The sequence below is a fragment of the Oncorhynchus kisutch genome, unplaced genomic scaffold (genome assembly GCF_002021735.2).
Source record: "Oncorhynchus kisutch isolate 150728-3 unplaced genomic scaffold, Okis_V2 Okis06b-Okis10b_hom, whole genome shotgun sequence".
In the NCBI taxonomy this organism is placed as follows: domain Eukaryota; kingdom Metazoa; phylum Chordata; class Actinopteri; order Salmoniformes; family Salmonidae; genus Oncorhynchus; species Oncorhynchus kisutch.
Window position 1 is genome coordinate 17,975,640 of NW_022261983.1, and position 14,455 is coordinate 17,990,094.

A 14,455-nucleotide genomic window follows, 5' to 3' on the forward strand; every position below is an offset into this window, starting at 1 on the left:
ACAGCCCTATATAGTGCACTACTTTATACTACAGCCCTATATAGTACACTACTTTATACTACAGCACTATTCCCTATATAGTACACTACTTTATACTACAACCCTATTCACTATATAGTGTTCTACTTTATACTACAGCCCTATTCCCTATATAGTACACTACTTATACTACAGCCCTATTCCCTATATAGTGCACTACTTTATACTACAGCCCTATATAGTACACTACTTTATACTACAGCCCTATTCCCTATATAGTACACTACTTTATACTACAGCCCTATTCCCTATATAGTACACTACTTTATACTACAGCCCTATTCCCTATATAGTACACTACTTTATACTACAGCCCTATTCCCTATATAGTACACTACTTTATACTACAGCCCTATATAGTACACTACTTTATACTACAGCCCTATTCCCTATATAGTACACTACTTTATACTACAGCCCTATTCCCTATATAGTACACTACTTTATACTACAGCCCTATTCCCTATATAGTACACTACTCTATACTACAGCCCTATTCCCTATATAGTACACTACAGCCCTATTCCCTATATAGTGCACTACTTTATACTACAGCCCTATTCCCTATATAGTACACTACTTTATACTACAGCCCTATTCCCTATATAGTACACTACTTTATACTACAGCCCTATATAGTACACTACTTTATACTACAGCCCTATTCCCTATATAGTACACTACTTTATACTACAGCACTATTCCCTATATAGTACACTACTTTATACTACAGCCCTATTCCCTATATAGTACACTACTTTATACTACAGCCCTATTCCCTATATAGTACACTACTTTATACTACAGCACTATTCCCTATATAGTACACTACTTTATACTACAGCCCTATATAGTACACTACTTTATACTACAGCACTATATAGTGCACTACTTTATACTACAGCCCTATTCCCTATATAGTACACTACTTTATACTTACAGCTCTATTCCCTATAGAGGACTTTATACTACAGCCCTATATAGTACTTTATACAACAGCCCTATATAGTACTTTATACTACAGCCCTATATAGTGCACTACTTTATACTACAGCACTATTCCCTATATAGTACACTACTTTATACTACAGCACTATTCCCTATATAGTACTTTATACTACAGCCCTATTCCCTATATAGTGCACTACTTTATACTACAGCACTATTCCCTATATAGTGCACTACTTTATACTACAGCACTATTCCCTATATAGTACACTACTTTATACTACAGCTCTATTCCCTATATAGTACTTTATACTACAGCCCTATATAGTACTTTATACTACAGCCCTATATAGTACTTTATACTACAGCCCTATATAGTGCACTACTTTATACTACAGCACTATTCCCTATATAGTACACTACTTTATACTACAGCACTATTCCCTATATAGTACTTTATACTACAGCTCTATTCCCTATATACTACTTTATACTACAGCCCTATATAGTACTTTATACTACAGCACTATTCCCTATATAGTACTTTATACTACAGCCCTATATAGTACTTTATACTACAGCCCTATATAGTACTTTATACTACAGCCCTATATAGTACTTTATACTACAGCCCTATATACTACTTTATACTACAGCCCTATATACTACTTTATACTACAGCACTATTCCCTATATAGTACTTTATACTACAGCCCTATATAGTACTTTATACTACAGCCCTATATAGTACTTTATACTACAGCCCTATATAGTGCACTACTTTATACTACAGCACTATTCCCTATATAGTACACTACTTTATACTACAGCACTATTCCCTATATAGTACTTTATACTACAGCCCTATTCCCTATATAGTGCACTACTTTATACTACAGCACTATTCCCTATATAGTGCACTACTTTATACTACAGCACTATTCCCTATATAGTACACTACTTTATACTACAGCTCTATTCCCTATATAGTACTTTATACTACAGCCCTATATAGTACTTTATACTACAGCCCTATATAGTACTTTATACTACAGCCCTATATAGTGCACTACTTTATACTACAGCACTATTCCCTATATAGTACACTACTTTATACTACAGCACTATTCCCTATATAGTACTTTATACTACAGCTCTATTCCCTATATACTACTTTATACTACAGCCCTATATAGTACTTTATACTACAGCACTATTCCCTATATAGTACTTTATACTACAGCCCTATATAGTACTTTATACTACAGCCCTATATAGTACTTTATACTACAGCCCTATATACTACTTTATACTACAGCCCTATATACTACTTTATACTACAGCACTATTCCCTATATAGTACTTTATACTACAGCCCTATATAGTACTTTATACTACAGCCCTATATAGTACTTTATACTACAGCCCTATATAGTACTTTATACTACAGCTCTATTCCCTATATAGTACACCACTTTATACTACAGCCCTATATAGTACTTTATACTACAGCCCTATATAGTACTTTATACTACAGCCCTATATAGTACTTTATACTACAGCTCTATTCCCTATATAGTACTTTATACTACAGCTCTATTCCCTATATAGTACACCACTTTATACTACAGCCCTATATAGTACTTTATACTACAGCCCTATATACTACTTTATACTACAGCCCTATATACTACTTTATACTACAGCACTATTCCCTATATAGTACTTTATACTACAGCCCTATATAATACTTTATACTACAGCCCTATATAGTACTTTATACTACAGCCCTATATAGTACTTTATACTACAGCTCTATTCCCTATATAGTACACCACTTTATACTACAGCCCTATATAGTACTTTATACTACAGCCCTATATAGTACTTTATACTACAGCCCTATATAGTACTTTATACTACAGCCCTATATAGTACTTTATACTACAGCACTATTCCCTATATAGTACACTACTTTATACTACAGCACTATTCCCGATATGGTACACTACTTTATACTACAGCACTATTCCCTATATAGTACACTACTTTATACCACAGCCCTATATAGTACACTACTTTATACTACAGCCCTATATAGTACTTTATACTACAGCACTATTCCCTATATAGTACTCTATACTACAGCACTATTCCCTATATAGTACTTTATACTACAGCACTATTCCCTATATAGTACTTTATACTACAGCCCTATATAGTACTTTATACTACAGCCCTATATAGTACTTTATACTACAGCACTATTCCCTATATGGTACACTACTTTATACTACAGCACTATTCCCTATATAGTACACTACTTTATACTACAGCCCTATATAGTACACTACTTTATACTACAGCCCTATATAGTACTTTATACTACAGCACTATTCCCTATATAGTACTCTATACTACAGCACTATTCCCTATATAGTACTTTATACTACAGCACTATTCCCTATATAGTACTTTATACTACAGCCCTATATAGTACTTTATACTACAGCACTATTCCCTATATAGTACTTTATACTACAGCCCTATATAGTACTTTATACTACAGCACTATTCCCAGCTCCTTTCAGAATCACTCAAATAGAAGAAGGAAGGAAATACAATCTCCATTCTAAAAATATACAAACGTGTGTGTGTGTGTGTGTGTGTGTGTAGGTGTGTGTGTGTGTGTGTGTGTGTGTGAGTGTGTGTGTGTGTGTGTGTGTGTGTGTGTGTGTGTGTGTGTGTGTGTGTGTGTGTGTGTGTGTGTGTGTGTGCGCTCTCTCAAGGGGGTGAGTGCCCCAGGGGGGATGAAATAAGTGGTCCTCTGCTCGTTAAGGTGTGTGTGTGAGAGAGAGAGAGAGAGAGAGAGAGAGAGAGAGAGAGAGAGAGAGAGAGAGAGAGAGAGAGAGACAGACAGACAGACAGAGACCGAGAGACAGAGAGACAGAGAGACAGAGAGACAGAGACAGAGACAGAGACAGAGACAGAGACAGAGACAGAGACAGAGACAGAGACAGAGACAGAGACAGTGTGTGTGTGTGTGTGTGTGTGTGTGTGTGTGTGTGTGTGTGTGTGTGTGTGTGTGTGTGTGTGTGTGTGTGTGTGTGTGTGTGTGTGTGTGTGTGTGTGTGTGTAGATGTGACATCACCACCACTGGTCCACAGGGACCTCGCCTGTTCGCTCGAACTGACAGAACACGGGCTCAGTGCGTTTGTGTGTGTGCATTGTGTGTGTGTGTGTGTGTGTGCGTGAGAGAACATCTTTCCTGAGAACAAAAACAGGCCTTAATATGGCTCAGATCAACTCCTAGACTATCAATCAATCAATCACATGTATTTATAAAGCCCTTCGTACATCAGCTGATATCTCAAAGTGCTGTACAGAAACCCAGCCTAAAACCCCAAACAGCAAGCAATGCAGGTGTAGAAGCACGGTGGCTAGGAAAAACTCCCTAGAAAGGCCAAAACCTAGGAAGAAACCTAGAGAGGAACCAGGCTATGAGGGGAGGCTAGGAAGAAACCTAGAGAGGAACCAGGCTATGAGGGGCGGCTAGGAAGAAACCTAGAGAGGAGCCAGGCTATGAGGGGCGGCTAGGAAGAAACCTAAAGAGGAACCAGGCTATGAGGGACGGCTAGGAAGAAACCTAGAGAGGAACCAGGCTATGAGGGGAGGTTAGGAAGAAACCTAGAGAGGAACCAGGCTATGAGGGGGGGGCCAGTCCTCTTCTGTCTGTGCCGGGTGGAGATTATAACAGAACATGGCCAAGATGACCACTACTGAGATGTTAAAGACAGGGCCTAGGTTACTAGATCCACTAGTACAGACCTTAATACAACTCCTAGACTACTCTACTGAGATGTTAAAGACAGGGCCTAGGTTACTAGATCCACTAGTACAGACCTTAATACAACTCCTAGACTACTCTACTGAGATGTTAAAGACAGGGCCTAGGTTACTAGATCCACTTAATACAACTCCTAGACTACTCTACTGAGATGTTAAAGACAGGGCCTAGGTTACTAACTCCTAGACTACTCTACTGAGATGTTAAAGACAGGGCCTAGGTTACTAGATCCACTTAATACAACTCCTAGACTACTCTACTGAGATGTTAAAGACAGGGCCTAGGTTACTAGATCCACTTAATACAACTCCTAGACTACTCTACTGAGATGTTAAAGACAGGGCCTAGGTTACTAGATCCACTAGTACAGACCTTAATACAACTCCTAGACTACTCTACTGAGATGTTAAAGACAGGGCCTAGGTTACTAGATCCACTAGTACAGACCTTAATACAACTCCTAGACTACTCTACTGAGATGTTAAAGACAGGGCCTAGGTTACTAGATCCACTAGTACAGACCTTAATACAACTCCTAGACTACTCTACTGAGATGTTAAAGACAGGGCCTAGGTTACTAGATCCACTAGTACAGACCTTAATACAACTCCTAGACTACTCTACTGAGATGTTAAAGACAGGGCCTAGGTTACTAGATCCACTAGTACAGACCTTAATACAACTCCTAGACTACTCTACTGAGATGTTAAAGACAGGGCCTAGGTTATTGTGGTAACAGTTATGGTACAAGGGGGGTCCTGGTACAAGGGGGGACCTGGTACAAGGGGGGTCCTGGTACAAGGGGGGACCTGGTACAAGGGGGGTCCTGGTACAAGGGGGGTCCTGGTACAAGGGGGGTCCTGTAGTAACAGTTATGGTACAAGGGGGGTCCTGGTACAAGGGGGGTCCTGGTACAAGGAGGGTCCTGTAGTAACAGTTATGGTACAAGGGGGGGTCCTGGTACAAGGGGGGTCCTGGTACAAGGGGAGTCCTGGTACAAGGGGGGTCCTGGTACAAGGGGAGTCCTGGTACAAGGGGAGTCCTGGTACAAGGGGGGTCCTGGTACAAGGGGAGTCCTGGTACAAGGGGGGTCCTATAGAAACAGTTCTGGTGCAAGGGGGTCCTGGTACAAGGGGGCCCTGGTACAAGGGGGTCCTGTAGTAACAGTTATGGTACAAGGGGGGGTCCCGGTACAAGGGGGGTCCTGGTACAAGGGGGGTCCTGGTACAAGGGGGGTCCTGTAGTAACAGTTATGGTACAAGGGGGGTCCCGGTACAAGGGGGGTCCTTTAGTAACAGTTATGGTACAAGGGGGGTCCTGGTACAAGGGGGGTCCTGTAGTAACAGTTATGGTACAAGGGGGGTCCTGGTACAAGGGGGGTCCTGTAGTAACAGTTATGGTACAAGGGGGGTCCTGGTACAAGGGGGGTCCTGTAGTAACAGTTATGGTACAAGGGGGGTCCTGGTACAAGGGGGGTCCTGGTACAAGGGGGGTCCTGTAGTAACAGTTATGGTACAAGGGGGGTCCTGGTACAAGGGGGGTCCATTAGTAACAGTTATGGTACAAGGGGGGTCCTGGTACAAGGGGGGTCCTGTAGTAACAGTTATGGTACAAGGGGGGTCCTGGTACAAGGGGGTCCTGTAGTAACAGTTATGGTACAAGGGGGGTCCTGTAGTAACAGTTATGGTACAAGGGGGGTCCTGGTACAATGGGGGTCCTGTAGTAACAGTTATGGTACAAGGGGGGTCCTGGTACAAGGAGGGTCCTGTAGTAACAGTTATGGTACAAGGGGTCCTGTAGTAACAGTTATGGTACAAGGGGGGTCCTGGTACAAGGAGGGTCCTGTAGTAACAGTTATGGTACAAGGGGGGTCCTGGTACAAGGGGGGTCCTTTAGTAACAGTTATGGTACAAGGGGGGTCCTGGTACAAGGGGGGTCCTTAGTAACAGTTATGGTACAAGGGGGGTCCTGGTACAAGGGGGTTCCTGGTACAAGGGGGGTCCTGGTACAAGGGGGTTCCTGGTACAAGGGGGGTCCTGGTACAAGGGGGTTCCTGGTACAAGGGGGGTCCTGGTACAAGGGGGGTCCTGGTACAAGGGGGGTCCCCTTTGCAAATTAAGAAACTAAACTAAAGCAAAGGTTTCCAGAAACGTTACTATGAAACCAAATATCAGAGAGATAAAGACAGAGAGTAAAACATGATTTGGACTTTAAATTACATTTTGGGGGTGTAAAAAGAAGAGAAAAAGCCAACTCGGCTCCTTCATTCATTGAATGAGTCGGCTCATTCATCACAAAAGCCCCGCTGATATTGCCAACTACTTTTAATGACTTTTTCCATTGGCAAGATTAGCAAACTTAGGGATGACATGCCAGTAACAAACGCTGACACGACACATCCTAGTATATCTGACCACATTATGACAGACTTAGGGATGACACACCAGCAACAAACGCTGACACGACACATCCTAGTATATCTGACCACATTATGACAGACTTAGGGATGACACACCAGCAACAAACGCTGACACGACACATCCTAGTATATCTGACCACATTATGACAGACTTAGGGATGACACACCAGCAACAAACGCTGACACGACACATCCTAGTATATCTGACCACATTATGACAGACTTAGGGATGACACACCAGCAACAAACGCTGACACGACACATCCTAGTATATCTGACCACATTATGACAGACTTAGGGATGATGACACACCAGCAACAAACGCTGACACGACACATCCTAGTATATCTGACCACATTATGACAGACTTAGGGATAATGATACACCAGCAACAAACGCTGACACGACACATCCTAGTATATCTGACCACATTATGACAGACTTAGGGATGACACACCAGCAACAAACGCTGACACGACACATCCTAGTATATCTGACCACATTATGACAGACTTAGGGATGACACACCAGCAACAAACGCTGACACGACACATCCTAGTATATCTGACCACATTATGACAGACTTAGGGATGACACACCAGCAACAAACGCTGACACGACACATCCTAGTATATCTGACCACATTATGACAGACTTAGGGATGACACACCAGCAACAAACGCTGACACGACACATCCTAGTATATCTGACCACATTATGACAGACTTAGGGATGACACACCAGCAACAAACGCTGACACAACACATCCTAGTATATCTGACCACATTATGACAGACTTAGGGATGACACACCAGCAACAAACGCTGACACAACACATCCTAGTATATCTGACCACATTATGACAGACTTAGGGATGATGACACACCAGCAACAAACGCTGACACGACACATCCTAGTATATCTGACCACATTATGACAGACTTAGGGATGACACACCAGCAACAAACGCTGACACGACACATCCTAGTATATCGGACCACATTATGACAGACTTAGGGATGATGACACACCAGCAACAAACGCTGACACAACACATCCTAGTATATCTGACCACATTATGACAGACTTAGGGATGACACACCAGCAACAAACGCTGACACGACACATCCTAGTATATCTGACCACATTATGACAGACTTAGGGATGACACACCAGCAACAAACGCTGACACAACACATCCTAGTATATCTGACCACATTATGACAGACTTAGGGATGATGACACACCAGCAACAAACGCTGACACGACACATCCTAGTATATCTGACCACATTATGACAGACTTAGGGATGACACACCAGCAACAAACGCTGACACGACACATCCTAGTATATCGGACCACATTATGACAGACTTAGGGATGATGACACACCAGCAACAAACGCTGACACAACACATCCTAGTATATCTGACCACATTATGACAGACTTAGGGATGACACACCAGCAACAAACGCTGACACGACACATCCTAGTATATCTGACCACATTATGACAGACTTAGGGATGACACACCAGCAACAAACGCTGACACGACACATCCTAGTATATCTGACCACATTATGACAGACTTAGGGATGATGACACACCAGCAACAAACGCTGACACGACACATCCTAGTATATCTGACCACATTATGACAGACTTAGGGATGACACACCAGCAACAAACGCTGACACGACACATCCTAGTATATCTGACCACATTATGACAGACTTAGGGATGACACACCAGCAACAAACGCTGACACGACACATCCTAGTATATCTGACCACATTATGACAGACTTAGGGATGACACACCAGCAACAAACGCTGACACGACACATCCTAGTATATCTGACCACATTATGACAGACTAGGAACAGTGGGTTAACTGCCTGTTCAGGGGCAGAACGACAGATTTGTACCTTGTCAGCTCAGGGATTTGAACTTGCAACCTTTCGGTTACTAGTCCAACACTCTAACCACTAGGCTACTTTTGAGTTCTGTGTTAAAGTCAGTGTGGATATTATATTATTGTTGTCTGTCAACAATGACAAGCCACCGAGGGTCTGACAATCTGGATGGAAAATGACTGAGGATAATCGCGGACGATATTGCCCACTCCTATTTCCCACATCTTCAATTTAAGCCGACTAGGGAGCGTGTTCCCTCAGGCCTGAAGGGAAGCTAAAAGTCATCCCACTACCCAATAATATTAAAGACACCCTTTCACTGGCTGAAGTAGTCGACCAATCAACCACCTTTAATAATCAACCTCTAGGGGGGGGGGGAGGGGGGGGGGGGGGGGGGGGGAGAGGGGAGGGGAGGGGGGGGGGGGGGGGGTTGATACATTCCTACTTTATTGTTTACAGTAAACAAACTGCCAACAGACATTCAGCAGACACAACCAGCACAGCACATACACACACACACACACACTGGACACACACACTGGACACACACACACACACACACACACTGGACACACAAACACACAGGACACACACACACACACACAGGACACACACACACACACTGGACACACAAACACACAGGACACACACACACACTGGACACACACACACACACTGGACACACACACACACACACACACACACACACACACTGGACACACACACACACACACACACACTGGACACACACACACACTGGACACACAAACACACAGGACACACACACACACACACACACTGGACACACAAACACACACACACACACACACTGGACACACACACACACACACACACACACACACTGGACACACACACACACACACACACACTGGACACACAAACACACAGGACACACACACACACAAACACACAGGACACACACACACACACACACAGGACACACACACACACACACACAGGACACACACACACACACACACACTGGACACACAGGACACACACACACACACACAGGACACACACACACACACACACACACACTGGACACACAAACACACAGGACACACACACACACACACACACACAGGACACACACACACACACACACACACACACTGGACACACACACACACACACACACACACACACTGGACACACAAACACACAGGACACACACACACACAAACACACAGGACACACACACACACACACACACAGGACACACACACACACACACACACAGGACACACACACACACACACTGGACACACAAACACACAGGACACACACACACACACACACACAGGACACACACACACACACACACACTGGACACACACACACACACTGGACACACACACACACACACTGGACACACACACACACACACACACACACACTGGACACACAAACACACAGGACACACACACACACACACTTTAACACAAATTACTGATGATTGGATGAGAGAAATTGATGATTTAAAAAATGATTGTGTGTGTGTGTGTGGAGGGGGGGGGCTGTCTTGTTTAGACTTCAGTGTCGCTTTTGATATTATCGATCATGGTCTGCTGCTGCCTCACAGAACACAGAGGGTCTTCTTTCAAACGGAAACCTCTCCTACATATTGATACAACAAGTAGCTAAAGATGGGAGGGAGAGAAGTCTGGCCATAATAAAGAGATGCTCTGCCAACTGAACAGCATGTTACAGGTAGGGTCTAGTTCTAACATATAGATACTGTAGTGAATGTTACAGGTAGGGTCTAGTTCTAACATATAGATACTGTAGTGAATGTTACAGGTAGGGTATAGTTCTAACATATAGATACTGTAGTGAATGTTACAGGTAGGGTCTAGTTCTAACATATAGATACTGTAGTGAATGTTACAGGTAGGGTCTAGTTCTACCATATAGATACTGTAGTGAATGTTACAGGTAGGGTCTAGTTCTAACATATAGATACTGTAGTGAATGTTACAGGTAGGGTCTAGTTCTAACATATAGATACTGTAGTGAATGTTATAGGTAGGGTCTAGTTCTAACATATAGATACTGTAGTGAATGTTACAGGTAGGGTCTAGTTCTAACATATAGATACTGTAGTGAATGTTACAGGTAGGGTCTAGTTCTAACATATAGATACTGTAGTGAATGTTACAGGTAGGGTCTAGTTCTAACATATAGATACTGTAGTGAATGTTACAGGTAGGGTCTAGCTCTAACATATAGATACTGTAGTGAATGTTACAGGTAGGGTCTAGTTCTAACATATAGATACTGTAGTGAATGTTACAGGTAGGGTCTAGCTCTAACATATAGATACTGTAGTGAATGTTACAGGTAGGGTCTAGTTCTAACATATAGATACTGTAGTGAATGTTACAGGTAGGGTCTAGTTCTAACATATAGATACTGTAGTGAATGTTACAGGTAGGGTCTAGTTCTAACATATAGATACTGTAGTGAATGTTACAGGTAGGGTCTAGTTCTAACATATAGATACTGTAGTGAATGTTACAGGTAGGGTCTAGTTCTAACATATAGATACTGTAGTAAATGTTACAGGTAGGGTCTAGTTCTAACATATAGATACTGTAGTGAATGTTACAGGTAGGGTCTAGTTCTAACATATAGATACTGTAGTGAATGTTACAGGTAGGGTCTAGTTCTAACATATAGATACTGTAGTGAATGTTACAGGTAGGGTATAGTTCTAACATATAGATACTGTAGTGAATGTTACAGGTAGGGTCTAGTTCTAACATATAGATACTGTAGTAAACTTCATTTCTCAGAACAAGAATAGACTGACGAGTTTCAGAAGAAAGGTCTTAGTTTCTGGACATTTTGAGCCTGTAATTGAACCCACAAATGCTGATGCTCCAGATACTCAACTAGTCTAAAGAAGGCCAGTTTTATTGCTTCTTTAATCAGGACAACAGTTTTCAGCTGTGCTAACATAATTGCAAAAGGGTTTTCTAATGATCAATTAGCCTTATAAAATTATAAACTTGGATTAGCTAACACAACGTGCCATTGGAACACAGGAGTGATGGTTGCCGATAATGGGCCTCTGTAGATATTCCATTAAAATATCTGTCGTTTCCAGCTACAATAGTTATTTACAACATGAACAATGTCTACACTGTATTTCTGATCAATTTGATGTTATTTTAATAGGACAAAAAAATACTTTTGCGCTTCTCGTTGGGTGAGCTGCGCTTCTCGTTGGGTGAGCTGCGCTTCTCGTTGGGTGAGCTGCGCTTCTCGTTGGGTGAGCTGCGCTTCTCGTTGGGTGAGCTGCGCTTCTCGTTGGGTGAGCTGCGCTTCTCGTTGGGTGAGCTGCGCTTCTCGTTGGGTGAGCTGCGCTTCTCGTTGGGTGAGCTGCGCTTCTCGTTGGGTGAGCTGCGCTTCTCGTTGGGTGAGCTGCGCTTCTCGTTGGGTGAGCTGCGCTTCTCGTTGGGTGAGCTACGCTTCTCGTTGGGTGAGCTTCGCTTCTCGTTGGGTGAGTCAGTGAAACTTGTAAAGCTGTTTTCAGACTCTATAATTTCCTCCTCATAATTGTCCAATACATTTCTCTCCTACACACCTCGGCCTCGGCTATTGACGGATTCAAGACAAGGTCGTTTTTATTATTTTATATACGGATCTCAGATGATTCTCCGTTTTTTGTCGGTGTGTCAAAGTATTCTGTCATTTTCAATCATTTAAGCATTATAAAAGACTCTGCTACAGTTTCCAATCATAAACTGGATGAAAGGTGTTTATTAAAAAGGACACATTTTCCCAGATCCAAGGCTACCAAAAAATATATATGTTTTACCCTTGTGTGCACCTTCTGCAAAAACCCCTCTCTCTCTAATCTACTGCTCCATGCCAGTCTGCAAAACCCCTCTCTCTCTAATCTACTGCTCCATGCCAGTATGCAAAACCCCTCTCTCTCTCTAACCTACTGCTCCAAGCCAGTATGCAAAACCCCTCTCTCTCTCTAATCTACTGCTCCAAGCCAGTATACAAAACCCCTCTCTCTCTAACCTACTGCTCCATGGCAGTATGCAAAACCCCTCTCTCTCTAATCTACTGCTCCATGCCAGTATGCAAAACCCCTCTCTCTCTAATCTACTGCTCCAAACCAGTATACAAAACCCCTCTCTCTCTCTAACCTACTGCTCCATGCCAATATGCAAAAGCCATGATAATGCATGCAAGTGATTTTTTTTAAATGCGTTCCCGAACCTCAGAACCCCCCAGGTCGCACACACCAACCCACTCTCGGCTTTGTTTTGTTCTAGTACCTCAGAGCCCTCCAGGTCATTCCCCCCCCCCCCCCTCCTCGGCTCACGTTTTGTTCCAGCACTTCACAAGCGCTAAACGGTCATTAGCCTTTCCATTGTTCCAGTTAGCAGTTAGCCGCGCTAAATTATCATTAGCCTTTCCATTGTTCCAGTTAGCAGTTAGCCACGCTACACGGTCATTAGCCTTTCCATTGTTCCAGTTAGCAGTTAGCCAAGCTAAACGGTCATTAGCCTTTCCATTGTTCCAGTTAGCGGTTAGCCGCGCTAAACGGTCATTAGCCTTTCCATTGTTCCAGTTAGCAGTTAGCCGTGCTAAACGGTCATTAGCCTTTCCATTGTTCCAGTTAGCGGTTAGCCGCGCTAAATGGTCATTAGCCTTTCCATTGTTCCAGTTAGCGGTTAGCCGCGCTAAATGGTCATTAGCCTTTCCATTGTTCCAGTTAGCGGTTAGCCGCGCTAAATGGTCATTAGCCTTTCCATTGTTCCAGTTAGCGGTTAGCCGCGCTAAACGGTCATTAGCCTTTCCATTGTTCCAGTTAGCAGTTAGCCACGCTTAACGGTCATTAGCCTTTCCATTGTTCCAGTTAGCGGTTAGCCGTGCTAAACGATCATTAGCCTTTCCATTGTTTTAGTTAGCAGTTAGCTGCGCTAAACGGTCATTAGCCTTTCCATTGTTCCAGTTAGCGGTTAGCCGCGCTAAACGGTCATTAGCCTTTCCATTGTTTTAGTTAGCAGTTAGCTGCGCTAAACGGTCATTAGCCTTTCCATTGTTCCAGTTAGCAGTTAGCCGTGCTAAACAGTCACTATCGTTGTTTGTTTGTTTGGTCCAAAGTTTAAAAACATCCCCAACAATTTACGAAATAGGCTACATCAACTCTAGATATGTATTACAGTTTAAAATAAATAAAAATTGTTTTGTTTACGTTGTTAAAACATGACCATTAATTTGCATCTTGTCTCTGTTTGT